The sequence below is a fragment of the Andrographis paniculata genome, unplaced genomic scaffold (genome assembly GCF_009805555.1).
Source record: "Andrographis paniculata isolate CXL003 unplaced genomic scaffold, ASM980555v1 Contig59END, whole genome shotgun sequence".
NCBI lineage: Eukaryota > Viridiplantae > Streptophyta > Magnoliopsida > Lamiales > Acanthaceae > Andrographis > Andrographis paniculata.
The window spans coordinates 6,636,113-6,642,610 of NW_026137594.1; the positions used below are offsets into that span (position 1 = coordinate 6,636,113).

Consider the following 6,498-nt stretch of genomic DNA (forward strand, 5'->3'; position numbering starts at 1 on the left):
AGGCGGCCCAGTAGACATTGCTACGGATAATAAATTAAATTTGAATTTTTTGCGTCGATTTTTTTGTGCCAAGTCAAGTCGCATATAAAGATAATGGACATCCTCCTCACACTATTTGTTCGTTAATCTCATTTTTAAGTAAACTTAATTCATCCTCTTCGCTAAACAAGAGAAGCTAAATAGACGAAAGTTCTATAAATTAGACTAAGTGTGGACAAATGAAACGAATGGGATATCAACCTACTTTATCAAAATCCTAATTTATATTTATACTCAAAATAATTTCAATTATTAAATAGATTCGATCTCAAAATCAAATTAAGTACAATGAAAATCGATTGACTCAAGAAAATAATATATTTTACGGTTAATAGATAAATTAAATATTATAAATATAATAATATAAAATAATTTACTCGACATAAATTACACAAAATAAATTAATCAATATAAATTAAACACATAAATTAAAATTAATATGAATAGTTTAAACTAAAATAAATTAACACACATAAATCAATTAGTGCACATTATTCATTGTGGCTAATTAAAAATAAAAAATAAAAAATAAAAATATAAATAAAAACCTTGGCTTGCAGCACCGTTTTGCCTCTGCCGCTGCTCTGTTCTATTTTTCTTTCTCTTATATATATATATATATAAATAATCATAATAATGATCACATAATAATAAACAATAAAATAGTAAATACATAATAATCTCTATTACTAATAATAATAATAATAATAATAATAATAATATATCTATAAGAAACAATAATTTTGCCTAAGCCGCTCATCTCTTTCTTTGCCTTTTTATTTATAATAAAAAAGTATAATATATATAAATAATAATAATAAAATAATAATAGTTATAATTTTTATTGTTCATTCAGGACTTGGACCGACCGGTTCGTTTATAGTAAAAGTTAAAGTTCAAGTCCGCGTATGTCCTTGTAAAATGAGGGTGAATAGCTGGCAAGCGGTGACCCGCTCACCATTCATCTTTAGAAAGTGCAGCGAAGCGGCTGTAAGTCAAGCGGTGCAAACCAGCCTACCCAAGCGAAGTGACAGTGTATTTATTCTTCTCTATTTAGGCAAACAAAATTCATTCAAATCAGCCTACCCAAGTGAAGTGACAGTGTATTTATCCTTCTCTATTTAGGCAAAAAAAATTCATTTGTAAAAGAAAGTTCTCGAATTCTCAAAATTCAATTCGTTGTTCCATGAATAAGTTCCTAGTAAGGAAATCAATATATATATATATATTCCTCTTTTCTTCTCCATTTTCCTTCTCTCATTCTACCATCATTCACTAAATTATTTCCTCCCTAAAATTTTTCTAATCCAAATTTCACACCCGATTTCCTTTCAATTTCGTCCAGCCCTAATCCTTTCACAGTAAATTCCCCCAATTCCTCCTTCACTCTAAATTCTCCAACCGATGTTCGATGAAATCGATAGCACCACCTCCACCAATTCTAACCGCTTTCCACCATCATTCATCTTGTCTATAGATGGTAAGCATCAAAGATAGGTTATATTACTCAATTTCACATTCTCTGGCCTATTTTCATCGAATTTCTTAATTTCGAACATAATACTAATACTCTAAAAATTTGTAAGGCTGTTTTAGAATTCAATTGTACCTTTAGTTCCTTAATTAGATTATGTCCTCATGCTCATGTTTATTAGGATTAAAATTATGCTGAAATTTGGATTTAGTTTAGATTGGAATTAGTTGTCGAATTTGTGTACATAGTTGGCATATGATTGGTGAATTGCGGATTGTGTCTAGGAGATTTGAGTAAGATGAGTTGTGAGCTTATTTCTTATGATGATTTTAGGATTAATCGAAAATTTAGACAAGGCACGAACAGCCTCCAAGGGCTGATTGCAGGCTGTTTTGGATTTATTTGATTTTGAGAATCGATAATTGAGGCTAGAAATGTTGTTATGAAAGAAAAAATATTTTAATTCAAGGATTTCTCATTTAAATCTTATTGTGCACTTCCAATTGCCGAATTCAAGGGAAGTAATGTTGCTTCGAATCTACACTTTAGATATGGACATGTTGCAGCAAATAACTTGTGTTTTTCTATGTAGGAATATTCGATAACATTCTGCACATAATTTGAAATTTTCAGATTTTCTCCATGATGATTCAGCAGTTATTTTACAATAAGTGTGAGGAGAGGAATGTTCTGAAACTTTTTAAGCCATAAGGATGTTTCCATAATGTCGACAAAGGAGTTTCATAGCATCATGTTTTGATTGATTATATCTATGATGAATATTGCTATTCTGAAATATTGTTTGGTTTGATTGCAGCCCCTCCCGAGCATAACCAAGGTTGTTCAAGGGCGAACAATAATTCAAGTGTGAGAAGTTGCGGGAAGTTTAATCGGCACCACCAAAATAACCACCAAAAATTTCAAAAAGTTTGGGCTGCACCCACCCACACAATCAGGGAAGTTTGGTTGCTTATTGATAGAATATTTAGCTTCTTTCTATTTAGTTTGGGCTGCACTCACCCACCCTCCATTTTTACATGAATTTTTCAATATTCATTATTTTCTCCCTTTTTCACAATAAAATCCCCATTCAAGTGTTTTGTTGCATTGTAGGAGAAGGAAATAGGGTTCAAATCAGCGAGATTTAGAATATTTCTACCTGTTTCATTAATTTTTTATCCATTCGTTGAACTGATATAGCAGGTTTGAGATTATTCTGTATGTGCTTTGTTCGTAAGAAAGTACTGAAAAACCCTAGGCTGTTTGTAAACCATCACAATATATTCAAACAAGAGTAAGCAAAGTGTGAAGGAAGAAATGGTGAAGGTTGAAAAGAAGATTTTGAGGAGGATTAAGAGAATACTCTCAACTGACGAAAGACAGGTCGTGGTAGCAAGCTCAGGTGTGGAATTCGTTGAGAGCTAAGCGAACTGAGGAGGCTGAAATCCATAGAATTCAGAAAATTCATCCCAATGCTCCTAAAGGATTATCTGAAATTTGAGTATATAGACGAGACTGACCAGAAGTATCCGGTGAGCGACTGGTGGCTGGACTACGAGCTGAAGGATTTCAGCAGGACAAAGCTTGACAGGGAATTTGGTTGTCAAGCGGTAGGAGAAAAGATGAAGGTCTTCCGCTCCGAGAAGATATCAAGGAAGGATGCTACTGAAGCTACAAAATTTGTGCTTGAAGCCAAGCAATATGACTCAGTTCACTTTGTGAACGTGGAGGCAGCAACGGCCTATAAAGTGACGAAAGCGATGGGGATCCTCTTAGAGAGGATTCACTGCAGAGAGAATTTCGGGCCGGTTTGCTGAATGGATAAAAGAGCGGGACCTAACTTGGTTGATTAAATATCCCAATGATCCAGTAGATGTATTGCTGGTGAAGGAATTCTAAGCGAACATGAGCCAAGCCGAGAGCCCCAATAACATCTACATTCAAGGCAAATGGGTGGTTGCTCGTTGAGGTGAATCAACCGAGTCCTGGGATGACCCTTTTGCTACTAATCCCAGAAGATGAAGGGTAAACTGAACGCAGCAGAGCACTGTTGTTTGCTGGAGATGCAGTCATTATACAAGATGTTTTTCGCTACCCAGAGTATGAAAAGCGAAATCTGAAATTCGGGTCGGTGGGCGACGAAAAGAAGAAATGGGAGAAATGGTCACTGAGCAGGGTCATGATAATCTCTCACACAACCGACATTAAGCCCGAATACTTGTTAGCGTTGCACTCCATTTTAGAGAAAAAGGCTAATATCGACATGGGTGCGCCATAATCTGCATAGACATCCGGGCACCAAAGAAGATTGATAGAACACTGGGTCACGGTACCCTGATTACAGAGCTATGCAAACCTTGGGGAGTCGATCTGCCCAATCCAGCCCCTGAGCTAAAAATGAAACCGTTGTTGACAACAAGGTTTCACAAAAAATGGCTCGAGTCGAAGGGGTTTAGCCTAATCCCCAAAGAAAAAAAGAGGAAGAAGAAAGCGAAGGCTCCTCCCCCCACCAAGGAAAAGAATGAAAGTTGTTGGGGAGGAGATTGTCTGCTTGCCGGTGGAGGGTGAAGAAGCAGAGGAGTTAGCATTTGGGGCTGAACCGGAAAGAGCAGCCGCTGAACTCGATTCCGAGAATGCAATCTCCAAGGAAGCTGATGCAAATGATGAAGACGAGATCGCTTCTCTCTTTACTCAGGAGGCTAAGGATCGAAGAAAACAATTCGGCGAGGAGGAGGCCCAAAGTGATGAGGAAGGAAAAGGCCCAGAGGAGGCCGCTGGTAAGAAGAAGACCAAGAGAAAATGAAACCCCCCCCCCCGGAGCCAGCTTGAAAAAACCAAGAGTGAAGATGGCAACAAAGAAATCCAAAAGCCCCTCTCGGAAGCTGACAAAGAAGGAGAAAGGAAAGGGCAAAGCGGTGTAAGAGAAAGAGAAAGAGTCGCTCTCTCGTTTGAGAAAGAGGATCACCATTCGAGAGTCCACTGCACAGCCAGAGCGAACCTTGCTAGTAAGCCCACCGCACGAAGCGACGCCACTCCACAAAGTTAGTCCAACTAGCGATGAACCTACTCTTGTCAACCAGTCGGAGGTGGGTAAGCCAACTACTGCTGGAACTGAGGAGGAGCAGGAGACTGTAATCACAGAAGAAACCATCGGTGACATCGATATAACTATGGAGTCATTCAAAGACCAAGCCGTCGAGGTCCCCGCTGCCACAACCGTTGAATCTACCGATGAAACCGACAGGGTCGAGGCAGTAATAATGTCGCTGCCTATTTTGTAGGTGTCTCCTAAAGCGACAGAGCCAACAACTCTGGGGGCAGCTGAAGAAGAACCCTTGCCATACAGGCACTAGACACCAACAGAGAGAACGACACCAAAAAAGGCTCCGACTCCTTCCTCAGCTAAATCGGAAAAAGCCATTATCGATGAGGAGGAGGATAAAGAAGAAAGGCAATTCAAGGAGCGACAAGCTCGGCTGCTCACAAAAATGCAAAATTTAAAATAAAAGTAGCAGCACGAGCGAAATAAAAAGAGGAAAATGATACAACTCCATATGTGCTTTAGAAAACACTTTGAAGCGAAGAAAGCAGCAGAACGGGAGTATGAGGCAGCGAGACAGTTAAGGTGTGTTTTTTTTAGGGGATTGAATTTTGAGTTGGGATTTGAATGGTAAGAAATTTGAAATGCAATAGTTGTATGATGTGATATAAATAGGTGTTGATGTGATGTTTTGAATATAAAATTAATTTTTAGTATAATATAAAAAAATAAAAAATAGGTGTTTGATTTGATGTTTTTAGAGGGAAAAAAATTGATGAATAGTAAAATTTTGGGGATTTCTCCCAAACGAACACATCCTTAGTGTTTTTAAAAGAAGTCATCCCTGAGCCAGCACCTGATTCCATGAAGGAAGAACTAAAGCTGGTGGACATTAGTTCCACGTCCGAGCGACAGTCATCAACGCCCGCTGAGGCAAACACCTCTACCCCTTTGAAGACGAATGGATGACCTCAATGTGGTGCTGCTTAGCCAATATGTCCTGTTGCAATCACTAATCGACAATCATGTCAAAAATCTGGCTGACCACTTGGCTGTTGAAAGCTCTATGACTGTCGCACTAGAGTCGCGTGTTGGAAGGTTGGAGTGCCAAACTACAATTACTCGAGATCATAAAAAGCGATATACTAAAGGCTCTCACAGCTGTCACCCAGCAGAATGCGATATAAAAAAAATAACAGCTTGACTCAATGAGGAGCCAACAACGACTAGAGGAACTGGTGCGGAAGTTGGTCAACAACCATCCTCAGACAGGACGTGGATCCGCGGGCTGAAGCGACAAGTAAACTAGGACCCTTCCCCTGTCATGTACAAATTTTGAAAGAAATGGAAAGGTATGTACATAAATTTTTTATGATCAATGACACGACGGACTTTTGTTAACAAGTCAAGCTTTTCAATATTGTGTGCCTATCATAATTGCAAGCATATGTTATTACTTGAAATTCTTTTAATACACCACTGCGTTAGACTTATGATATGTTCTACTGTAGAGTTAGACAAATTGCGAGCGCTGAACTTAGTAATTTTTCCTTTACCTTATTCAACAATATGAATATTGAGTTAAACCAAGTACCCACTGATATAACTTGAAAATTTTAGTGCCCCATTTGTTTCAATTTTTCCATACTCAGAAGATCAAGAAAACTTATGACAATCGAATTCGCTCAAATGAGGCGACACTGAAAAGGGAAGTCCTTAAATATGGTTTGAGAAGTGATGTAAGCGAAGCGGGGAGGACCTATTATTAAAGGGGCTGAAAAGGCCTAGGTGCGATGAAAATAAATAAGGTCACGAGCATACACAATGTTTGTTTGAAATTCTATGGCCCATCGCAAAATATAATGATTTATAAAAAAAAATCACACCTTTCGGTTGAAGGTTCCCTTATCCAAAAAAGAGTCTCCACCAAACGAGAAAAGTTAAT

The 6,498-nt window shown here is 38.1% G+C and overlaps 1 long non-coding RNA gene across 1 annotated transcript; it reads left to right on the forward strand.

Moving 5' to 3' along the window:
- Window positions 1-1,322: 1,322 nt before the first annotated feature.
- Window positions 1,323-4,337, forward strand: LOC127258319 (uncharacterized). Its single transcript, XR_007840285.1, has 2 exons — window positions 1,323-1,519; window positions 2,331-4,337. It is a non-coding gene; the product is annotated as an uncharacterized LOC127258319 (long non-coding RNA).
- The last annotated feature ends 2,161 nt before the right edge of the window (window positions 4,338-6,498 follow it).